General features: G+C 43.2%; 1 protein-coding gene across 1 annotated transcript in view; it reads left to right on the top strand.

Annotated features, from left to right (window-relative positions):
• The window catches only part of itfg1 (integrin alpha FG-GAP repeat containing 1), a 288,511-nt gene that overhangs the window by 113,703 nt on the left and 162,693 nt on the right, over positions 1-12,115 (top strand). The gene's annotated exons all lie outside the window — the stretch shown is intronic.

The following is a 12,115-nucleotide window of genomic DNA, read 5'->3' as shown; positions in this document are numbered from 1 at the left end:
GCTTGTCGAACTTTCCAGTTACCTTTGGGTTGACTCGACGTCTGGTGGCCGGGGTTTGGGTTCGCCCAAGGGGGCCCGCGGTTTGGGGCTTCACCCCCTTCTAGGCCTAAGGACTGATCTTCCTGCTCATATAGGCTGAGGACTCTGGGATCGTCCTCGTGGCGGTCTGTGGGTCGGACGAACGTCTCCCACGTTAGTTGTGCGGTGCGACGCATTTCTCTCATAGTATGGGGGCGCTGGCGACACGCGAGTGTTACTTGGTTACGGATGCACGGGTGAAGGTTATGGAGGAAGAGGGACTTGAAGTTGCGATCTTCCTCTAGCCCGGGCTCGCTTCTGCCCTGAAAGTACGCTGCACGGAGCCGACGGTAGTACTCGCGAGGGTGTTCGCTTCGTTTCTGTCTGATCAGAATAGCACCCATCGTCGCAGCAGTCTCATCCTCGTACAACGAGTATTCCTCTTTCAAGTACTTACGTATTTTCTTGTAGTTGTCGAGGACTGACTGCGGTAGGGTCTCAACGAATGCTCGTACGCCGCTACCTAAAGTTTTCCAGACTAGTCTGGCCTTTTCATGCGACGTAGCCTCTGGCAGGTCCAGGAGGCTACGCTCGATTTCCCGGAAATAATCATTAACGCTTCGGTGTCTATGATTTTCCGGCTCAAAACGCTCTATGTCTTTCGCAAGGACGTCGATTTGGCGGATCCTAGTTTTGCGTTCTGCGACGAGGCGTTTTGATTTTGACCCGTAGGGGTCCTCGCTGTCTTCGCTATTTGAGCTGCTCTCATATCGCCTATGTCTGCGTTTCGGCTTGTAGGCGGCCTCTCCGTCAGAGGAGTCTGAGGGTACGTAGCGCGGCGTTTTCTGCGGGCTAGAGGCTGCAGCGATATTGAAGCGCGAGGGGGTGTAGTGGGGAGTAAAGTAAAAACTCCCAGCGCCACGAGGTGGCGATCGCGCGACTTTCACGCGAGTTGAGCTTGAGTGCGGTGTCTGATCTACCGTTCTAAGCTCAGGTTCTTCCTCCTCCAGAGCGGAACTCTGTTCTTGGGAGGGTTTGGCCGATCCCTCATCTGAGCGACGTGCTTGCGTCACTTCTTCCCTGAGGTATTCTATTTCGCGCTTTAGTTCATCTTGTGTGGCTCTCAGGCCCACGAGGCTACTCTCCGCGCTTTCTGCTCTCCTTTGAGCTTCGGCCAGTTGTCGTTTTAGTGTTCTTTTCTCTTGTTCGAGGGTCATACACACATGTTCCATTTCCTTATAGTAGATCATGAACAATTTGGGTAGCCCTTCTGGAAGAGTCATAGTACGCTCCTTAAGTTCCCTAACGGCTATGTGTATTTCATCAAAGCGAGCCTTTTGGTCCAGATCACAGAAGTAATTTCTCCTATCCTCCGGGACTTGGCCTAAATCGCCTACAACGTCGAAGAGAGAGAGGAGGGGCCCTTCTGACTCCCTTGATGGGGAACGCGACATTTTGTTCGAAATGTATTAATTAACTTAAAGGAAATTAATACTAGGGGTTGATTAGGTTAGAATTTAATTCAATCCAAGTTGCTAAACAATTGATGTGGTTTCTTAGCTACTTTGTTTTCACTAATGTTTCACTTGTATTAATTAGCTCAATTAATAATTAGTTAACAATAATGATTATTATTATTAATAATATTAATTAAGTACTTGGATTAGATATTACTCTAATGTACTAATCAATTAAACCAGTTTATCAGCTAACTGTGGTTGGCAGCTGAATTTCAGTTCTGTGATTAACACACTGTTAATGATTCACCATTAAAGTCATCTGTGTTATACCTTGGCAGTTGATTTTGGGTATACAGCAGTTTACAAGTTATTGTTGAGAAATTCACAAGGTCATTAAACTAGGCCTCACACGGGGCACCACTTTAATGTAGGTTGAATTGGGATTAATTAAATTATAAATTATGTAATAATTGATAATTAAATTAATCAATTTATAAATAAAGATCAGTCTCATAAAATCTTAAATTATTAATCTTAATACTCACCGTGAATGGTTACACTCAAGATTAATGGTAGCTCTGTATTAGATGGGAAACCCAGTTGTATACAAAAGCTAAATTCTGAAGGAAAAAGGAGTTCTAAATAGTTGACCTTGTGAATAAACAACAGGAACAAGTAAAATGCAATTCAATTTTATTAGCTTTTATTTGTCTACTACTCACTAATAATAATAAACTCAAAATACATTCAATGTCAGCAAAGGTAATAACAAGACAAAACAATGGAACAATTACACCTGGACTATAAATTTGAGGGAAAGAGAGAGAGAAAGAGATAGAAGGAAAAAAAAAAAGAAAAGAATCCCTTGTGTGTGCGTGTGTGTGAGGCTAGGGCAAGCCGATGCGTGTGTGTGTGTGTGTGTGACCTAGCTTGTCGTTAGCTAAAACAAAGGAATGTTAGCTAAAACAAAGGAATGTTAGCTAAATAGAACAAAGGATTAGCTCTGTGGCTAATGTGTGCTTTGTGTAGGTATCTGTGGGCAGATGCTAATGCTAGCCACTCTGGCAATGCTTAAACAAAATGGCGGTCAGTGCCTAGGTGTCGTATCACAGGTAACTCAATGAGGAAGGTATCAAAATGGCGTCGGAAAAATGGCGCCTGCAGGCCTAGTCGAGAACACAAGCCTACCAGCTAGCAATAAGTTGCTAAGGAGAATCTGACCACGCTACAGCTGGATCCAAACACTGCACTTAACAACAATTTCCAACAGACTATCTAGGCAAAGAACTCAACGCGAGAGAGAGAGAGAGAGAGAGAGAAAGAGTGTGAGAGAGTGTGTATATGTGTTGGATGGAGAGAACTAGGCCTTGTAGCGGTCTAGCCTCGGAGCTTAAAATAACAAACTTGTCGCTGCGCTGCTAATCAGATAGGGAAGCTAGCAATGGAGTTAAGGAAAGATATCATGCAAGATACCCTGTCTAACAAGTTCAAAGAAAAAAAACAGAACCAAAACAAACAATAAAAACAAACAAACAAACAATAAAAACAAACAAACACCTTCCGTGTCTGAGCGGGTATGCTAAATAGCTCAAAGCTTAAACATGACCCTAACAACCATCTGAATAAGCTACAAATTAAAAATTTGCCCAAGTGCCTACTCAATGCGATGGAAGTTCTTTCTCCGTTGTCCGCGCTGAGGGTCGCGATCCGAGGAGAGGAGGTTAGCGGCGCGTTGCGTCCAACCGCGGCTAACGAAGCAGGGAGAGGGAGGCCTAGCTGGCCCACGGTGCTTCAGGAGAAACCTCCGGTGATGCGTCGACGAGGAAAAGGCTGAGAGGAGCGAAGCTGTCCGCAAATGCCTCTTAGCGTGGAAAACTACTTAACTGTAGTTAAACTTTGCAAAGGTTTAGAATCAAAACCACTATATCGCTGAAACTTAGCGGGTCGTTCAAAAGTTCGGCCGAAACTAATTTGAACAGGCTGTTCTCAGACAATAGCGGTTAGTCTCAACACTGTAGGCGAGCGTGCCTACAGTCCGTCCGACCACTCCAGTAGTCAGAACATGAGAGAGCGAATCGAGGCGCTCTCGATACAGTTAAAGCAGTTCCACTTTACATCACATCCGGGTGGAGCGCGCAAGGAATTGTGGGATCGTTATAGGGGGCGCTGGCGAGTTACCAACAGGAGCATATGTTGCTCTAGAACCTGGATATACCTTTCAGCATTGATGGTGTCTTTCCAGATGTGTAAGCTGCCCATGCCACACGCACTAATGCAACCCCATACCATCAGAGATGCAGGGTTCTGAACTGAGCGCTGATAACAACTCGGGTCGTCCTTCTCCTCTTTAGTCCGAATGACACGGCGTCCCTGATTTCCATAAAGAACTTCACATTTTGATTCGTCTGACCACAGAACAGTTTTCCACTTTGCCACAGTCCATTTTAAATGAGCCTTGGCCCAGAGAAGACGTCTGCGCTTCTGGATCATGTTTAGATACGGCTCCTTCTTTGAACTATAGAGTTTCAGCTGGCGACGGCGGATGGCACGGTGAATTGTGTTCACAGATAATGTTCTCTGGAAATATTCCTGAGCCCATTTTGTGATTTCCAATAGAGAAGCATGCCTGTATGTGATGCAGTGCCATCTAAGGGCCCGAAGATCACGGGCACCCAGTATGGTTTTCCGGCCTTGACCCTTACGCACAGAGATTCTTCCAGATTCTCTGAATCTTTTGATGATATTATGCACTGTAGATGATGATATGTTTAAACTCTTTGCAATTTTACACTGTCGAACTCCTTTCTGATATTGCTCCACTATTTGTCGGCGCAGAATTAGGGGGATTGGTGATCCTCTTCCCATCTTTACTTCTGAGAGCCGCTGCCACTCCAAGATGCTCTTTTTATACCCAGTCATGTTAATGACCTATTGCCAATTGACCTAATGAGTTGCAATTTGGTCCTCCAGCTGTTCCTTTTTTGTACCTTTAACTTTTCCAGCCTCTTATTGCCCCTGTCCCAACTTTTTTGAGATGTGTTGCTGTCATGAAATTTCAAATGAGCCAATATTTGGCATGAAATTTCAAAATGTCTCACTTTCAACATTTGATATGTTGTCTATGTTCTATTGTGAATACAATATCAGTTTTTCAGATTTGTAAATTATTGCATTCCGTTTTTATTTACAATTTGTACTTTGTCCCAACTTTTTTGGAATCGGGGTTGTAAGTTATCTAAATTGTTGTACTATAACTCTTTATGTGGGGGGGAAAACCCAACACGTCGATTACGGCTACGCTGCATCCTGAGCGGCACAACAGGAAAGCGTTCAGTCTGTAATCCGGAGCTCGAGTCCCAGTGATGGCCGCGAGTCCAAGACCGCAAAACTGGCCGTGCTCTCAGGGTGGGAGGGGCTTATTGTCTCTCTCCCTGTCAGGCTCCTCACCGGTGTCTGTGAGCTCATGTATGTGGACTGGAAGCTGACTAATGTTCGGCTGTTTGTTCTCTCTGTGAGTTGATCATCTGTTCGATGCCTTTGATTATTAAAGAAATCAGTGTATTTGCGTCCTGCTTATTTATTTTTTGCTTTAAAAAAAAAATAAATAAAATAGTCGTCTGAGGTCCAGTGAGTGCAGTTTTATGCGGAAATGATCTGTAGGTTTTCCTGAGCATCTTACAGAACCAGCCCCAGTTCTTCTGGACACTTTGACTGTCACACTCACTTCTTCATTTTACACCAAAACCCAGCAGCCTTCATTGTGCTTTCTTTTTCAATCTGAGAAGCGCTCTGTTATGGAATATGCTGATCAGATACAAACGCCCCCCGTAACATTTAATTTTGTGCTGGAAAACCAACATTTGGACTCTAAAGTGTTGTTTTTGTACTGACTTGATAATGTAGAAGTCATAAAATAGAAATCTGTAACAAAGATTGGATGAAAAAACCCAGGGTGCCTGTAAAACGAGACGTTTGCACAGAACTGTAGGATCACCATAATTAACCCTTGCTGTATTACAGCTGATGGTGGCTGTAAAAATAAATTCCTTGAATAAGAGCTTAAAGTACAAAGCATGGCTTCTGTAGTGTTAATTAAATCTCCATTAAGAAGGCTAATATTCCTAATTTGTCATATTTTTGGGATTTGAGATCTGCTGCCATGATTAATAACATTCTGTACAAAATGCAAATCTAATGTTCAACCTAGCGGCTTTTTTTTCTGTCTGGTTTAATTCTGAGGTTTACGGATTATTGATTCTTGATGGCTCCCTGGTGATTTGTCCTTAACCAACCCTTGACCAAGACACACACCGTGCGATGGAAGCAAATCCCTTCCCCAATTGCCCTGCTTGTGATAAGTTTGACCTGAGTGGGAGGCCAGGACTTTTTCTAAGTGTTGTTCTAATCGAAGTGTGTGTGTGTGTGTGTGTGTGTGTGTGTGTGTGAGAGAGAGAGATAAGGACAGCTAAAAAGAATGCAACCATGTCGATCATGAAAGCCAGGTGCCCTTGATATGGGTCTTTTGTTTGCAGCATTGGTCCACATGCCACTGGAAGCATCTTAATATCAGATAATGATGAACTGAACGTTGGAAGCGGTGCAGCAGGAGTGGAGGAGATGGAGAACATGCATAAGAGCAGAGAAAGAGAATGTGTGGGAGTGGGGTGTTGTGTGTTTGAGTTATTCTGCTCACACTCCAGGCTGTCAAGATTGCTGAGACTTTTCCTCTTCTAATCTTCACCACTGACCTTCCTCTCCTTCATTCCTTTCTCAACCAGTTCTCCTCCTCCATCCTGCTGCTACACACACACACACACACACACCTAAGCTCAGGTTTGTTTTGTTTGTTTGCACATGGATCCAGTTACATCAACCTAAAGCCTCAGTATGTGGTGTTTAAACTGGTCTGCTGTGCTGCATCGTTGCACACAGTTCTACTAAAATGATGAACAAATTAATGGTGTGTTCATAAATTCTGCCTCCCATGAAAGCAAATTGCTTTTGTGCTCCAGCACGCAAAAGGTGTGTGTGTGTGTGTGTGTGTGTGTGTTTGATTTATACGTGGTTACTTGTTTTAACACCAAGATGCTAAAGTATCAGACACTTGTGGAGTCAATTATGTGCCTTGGTTATAATTGCAAATTAATTGTTCTTGTATTTGGGAGCCTTGGGCATGTACATAAACTTGTCCTACGTGGGTTGCAACTGTGTGGACTATGCAAAATAAGCGCTAAGAGGCTGGTTAAATATTGCTCAATTTCTGCCATAATAGGTAGTTTGTCCATCTGGAGACGGAGATGTCATATTTATCCATAGACATTGTTAGACTTTTTTTTTTTTTTTATGATCACACTTGCCAATCTACAGAGTATTTCCAATAATGTTTGGATCTGCAATCCTTCCCTGTGTGATGATCCAAATAAAAGTATTAAACTGTGTGAGAGAGATAAGGACCGCTAAAAGAACACAACCATGTCAGTCATGGAAGCCAGGCGCCCTTGATATGGGTCTTTGTTTGCAGCATTGGGCCACAAACCACTGGACTCCCTCTTAATATCAGATAATTATGAAATGATCATGATATAACTAAATGAACCGAATGTAACTGACCTCGTATTCCAAGGGCTGTGTATTTTTATTTATTTATTTTTTAAATTATTATTTTTTTTTTTTTTACAGCCCAGGGTTTCAGTCTCCTACTCCCAGGACTGTATATTCTCAGGACTCTGCTTCCCCTGCCTTAAGTCCCCACTGAGATGTGTTCCAACCACAAGTTCCTAGGCTTCCATGTTCCGAGGGTCCTACATAGCCAGAGTTCCATGTTCCCAAGACTCTATATCTATATTTTCAGGCCACTAAGTTCCCACTGTGCTATGTTTCACCCAAAATGCTCCTAGTGTCCTATGTTCCCTTGTTCCTGGAGTTCCATGTTCTCCCCCCATGCTGCCTAAAATTGTACTGCCACAATTTTCACTTAATTTTCCCAGAGTCCCCTGATCCCTGTCCCCTGTGACCTATTTTCCCAAAGGTTTATGTCTCCAGGGTTCCATTTTTCCAGGACTCTACTTCCCAACTGTGCTGTGTTTTTAGCTAAGGGTTCCCAGGGTCCCATGCTCCGAGGGTTCCATATTCTCAGAGTTCCGTGTTCCCAGAATTCTCAGCTTCCACTGTGCTGTTTTCAGCCCAAGCTTCCATGTTCCTATCTTCTTATATTCCCAGGCTTCCATGTTCCTAGACCTCTTCATTCCAAGGTCCTAAGTGCCAACTGTACCATGTTTCTGCTCAAAGTTCCCAGGGTTCCATATTCCTTGGGTCTTATGTTTGCAAGGTTGCATATTCACAACGTTTCATCTTCCCAGGACTGTTTCAGCCAAACTTTCCTTTTGAGAAGAGAGGAGTGGTGCTCCAGTGGACAAGCCTGAGCGGTAGCTTTGGCTCTACGCTTATGCCGCCAAGTCGTCACCCATTCGCCCCGCTGTAAGGGCTCTAATGCCGGAGTTGGGGGATTACTAACTCCACCTAGGACATCCAGACTTTCCCCTACAGAAACTACATTGTTCTCATGCTCACTGACCTTCTCTAAAGCCTGGACACGCACTTCTAGCACTGTAATCTTCTCCGTCAGAGAGCTAACTAATCTGCACTTATCACAAATAAAGCTATCGCTAGCGACGGAGGAAGAATGACTAAACATCCTGCACTCAGCACACTGAATAGGCTGAAGGTGTGCCATGATGAAAAGATTCACGTACCTTAATCGAAGATCTGTTGATATTAAAGCAGATCCGATGTAGATGGCCTCTGCTTGTGGTCTTTACGCAGGAGGAGAGAAAAAGAAAGCTTCTGGTCTCGGTGTTCTGAAAAAAGAGAGAGAAAGGGAAAAAAAAGGGGTCTCATCTTTCAGCCCTGTGTTTCTATGGTCCTATGTTCATGTTTCAGTCCTAGATTTCCTGGAACCATTCGTTCCAAAAGCATTGTTTTTCAGGGCCTGATGTTTGTAGGTTCCTGTGTTCGCAGAATCCTATTTCAGCTTTTCCATTTTATGTTTGGAGAGCCCTTTGTTCTTGGAGTCAGAAGTTCCCCTTGATGACATTTTTCGAGGAAACCACCCTCTGGTCCCAGATCCTTGTGTTTCCATGTTTCAGTTTTAGGACCTTGTTGCCTCAGAATGGAAAGATGATTAAACAACCAGACCATGTCATACTCTGATATGACAGAGTTGTTGGACAAAAATCTAATCTGAAATTGTGTTCGTTAAACCCTTCCACAAACTCCTTTACAGCTGAAGATGTACATCAATATTCGGCATATTTAAAAAAAATAATAATAATGTACATGATTTGTTAAAAGGAAGAAGGAATGCTGTGTGCTGAGACGTGTTATGTCCATATAAACCATGTTTAGTGATTATAACTCTGAAGTGTGTGGTGCAGTTATGAACAGCCTAATGAATGCACAACATATGCCAGACAAAACCGTCCATCTGCTTTATCAGAGTGGTGATTGCTTTTTTCTTTTTTTAATAAGTGACAGCTGAAGGAGTTATTCATTAATCGAACTTGCACAAACATGTTTGGCTGTCCAGGGGAAAAAAAATGATGGCGGGAGCTGTCCTCACTTTTTTCCAATATCTGGTGGGTTTTTTTTTCTTCTTGAGGCGAGAGCAGTGCTCGTAATGAGATATGACATTTAAGTTCTAGTCATTTAGTTGTGTGTGTGTGTGTGTGTGTGTGTGTGTTCATTAAAGAACGCTTCAGGCTTTGTGTGTGCTTCGCCAGTGTGTCCTAACGACTGAAGCAACTTCATGAGCCTAATAACATCTCCATGATCATCGCAAGAACATGCATTAGCTCGCATCTCATGCTGAAGTGCTAATCCAGTGCGCTAACGTGCCCAGCGGACCATTGAGTTCATTAGCAGTTGGATGCGTCTCGGTAGCCTTCGCCGATTGAAGCTCATTAGCGATTTGAAACCTGAATAGCTTTTGTTGTTGACCACATGCTAGCAGCATCTCCCAACTCGTGCTAGCTAAAAGGACCTTTGATGCGTGCACACTGACAGCCAGCTGCCTGTTTGTGCTTCTGTTCCTGGAGAGGTTCTTTGGAGGATTCACACATGAATGAGCCGATTAATGTGATGCACACTGATACAAAAAAACCACACTCTCTCCTACAGCTCACAAGCTGTTCTACCTCAAATCATATCCTTTTGTATTTCCGAGTGTTCACACTGAGCAGTATGAAGTTATAGAGAGAGAGCGATTAATTGTCGAATGACTGAAGTAGATGTTACAGGTCAGAGCTGTAGGTCAGGTGGAATTTTTCAACCTCGGTGAGAATTTTTAACCCAGTTCATAATTTGCTATTTGTATTCGGGAGACTTGCTGTATCTCGGGTTGGGTTTAGGGTCAGGATTTGGGAAGACTTTGTATTTTAAACTATTTGATGATGTAATAAGACTGGACTGATTTGAATTTATTAAATCAATATATAATATAATACATCACTCCTTCTATGGCAATCGTTTCTGGTTGAGTAAAGCTTTTTTTTTTTTTTTCTTTTTCTGTTTTTTTTTTCCTGTGTGTTTGTGTAGTTTGATGTTTGTTTGTGTGTTTTGTCTGCCGGTTGTGGTGTAGCTCTGGACCTAGTTTTGGGCGTCGGTTCCCTCCAGGCCTTGGTTCGCTGTGGGTGATGCCTGTGCTCCCAGCTATGGACTGCAGTGAGCTTGTTGCTCACTTTACATCGTGGTTGTCCAGTGCTCTGCGCTTTAACGCTTGGCGTGATGTTCCGAGCGATGTTGCTCGGTGGCGTCGCGGCGGCTGTGCAGGCGGTTTGGGACACACCAGCGCTCTGCGTGGCGGAGCTTCTCTGCTCGCTTTGTGGATCCATGGCGTGGTGTTTGAGCGATGTTGCTGACGGCGTCGCGGCGGCGGTGCTGGAGATGTGGGACTTGTTTTCGTGCGCCTTTTGGTGGGACTGTGGCTGCTACACCACGGGAATTACATCCTGACCCCTGCTTGGTGGACTTTTTACTTTTTATTTATTTTTTTCTTATTATATTTTTTTATTTATTTATTTTTCTTTCTTTGTCTATTGTAAAGCGTCCTTGGGTTTCTTGAAAGGCGCAAATATAAATTTAATTTATTATTATTATTATTATTATTATAGTAGTTCAGGTGTTGGGTTAATCAGAAAGTTCCAAGTTGGAATCCTGGTTAGGTATGAAAAAAGATGCTTTAAAATCCTAATTGGGTAGATGGGAATAGGTAGACAGACAGACAGACAAGAGGAAATACTAGGTAGGTGTAGACAGAGAGGAAGTGGATGGAAAAAAGAGAAACAAAAGAAGTAATGGAAAATCCTTTTTAAGAATCTCTTAGATGATCCAAAATTGTACCTTGGTTGAAAATTATGAACTAGGTTAACAATTTTAACCCAGGTTTAAAAAAAAAAAATCACCTAGGTTGAAATTTTTAGACGTTTTGCATTAACCTTTCCCATAAAGCATCGCATAACGAAAGAGGTGGAGCTTGTAAGAGATAACGGACAGAATTGACATAACTGATGACCGACAGAATTTGTCCGCACTTATAATTCAGCTAATCAACAACGTCCATCTCGCCATCCATCATTCATCTAGTCATCCATTTGTTCAAGCCAGCCATAGCACCACCTTCCACCTTTCATGACTGACACTTCGAGCAAAATAATCTACTGGGTTTCTGCTTCCATTGTCAAGTTTTCCATCCATCCAGTACCAGTTTATTCATCCCCTTATCAATCTATTCATCTCACGGACATCAACATATCTTTTTCTGTTTATCCTTATTTCCATTCATCCATCAATCCACATATAAGCTCCTTCCTTCCTTCCTTCCTTCCTTCCTTCCTTCCTTCCTTCCTTCCTTCCTTCCTTCCTTCCTTCCTTCCTTCCTTCCTTCCTTCCTTCCTTCCTTCCTTCCTTCCTTCCTTCCTTCCTTCCTTCCTTCCTTCCTTCCTTCCTTCCTTCCTTCCTTCCTTCCTTCCTTCCTTCCTTCCTTCCTTCTCCTCCCATTTCATTATGGCATCAATAAATTTTCATCCACCACCAGTCAGTCCGTCCATATGGGTTCAAAAAGCATCTTCCCTCCATCAGTCATTCCATCTTTCCTTCCCCATTTTTATCGGCTCATCTATCTCTTCATTCATCTAAATATCTTTATCTATCCATCCTCTTAAGACTGTCTACTTTTTTCTTTCTCCTTTTATCTCTCCCCATTTATTTCTCACACACACTCTCTCTGTATTCTTCCAACGTTCCCTCTTTTTCCCGTCCTCTGAGCAAACCTCAATCTGCGTACTGATCAGAGCTGAGAGAGAAACAAAGAGAGCGAGAGAGAAGATGGAAAGATAAAGGCTGACAGCAGTGTTGAATTGCAGAACACTCGTCCTCCCACTCCTTTCTTTCTCCCATTAACGCTTCATTACTGTGTGTCTAAAAGCCCAGAGCTGCCTGTTGGATCTGATTGGCCCGTTCAGTATGTGGTAATCATCTGACTGTGCACCGTGGCGATGTGTTAACTCTTACATCAGAGGCAGGGATATAAAAGATGGATCATATTAAAGGAGTACAAGGTTTCGAACAGGAATGTTTGATAT

The sequence above is a fragment of the Neoarius graeffei genome, chromosome 27, assembly GCF_027579695.1.
Source record: "Neoarius graeffei isolate fNeoGra1 chromosome 27, fNeoGra1.pri, whole genome shotgun sequence".
Lineage (NCBI taxonomy): Eukaryota > Metazoa > Chordata > Actinopteri > Siluriformes > Ariidae > Neoarius > Neoarius graeffei.
This window is presented reverse-complemented; position numbering and strand designations above follow the sequence as displayed.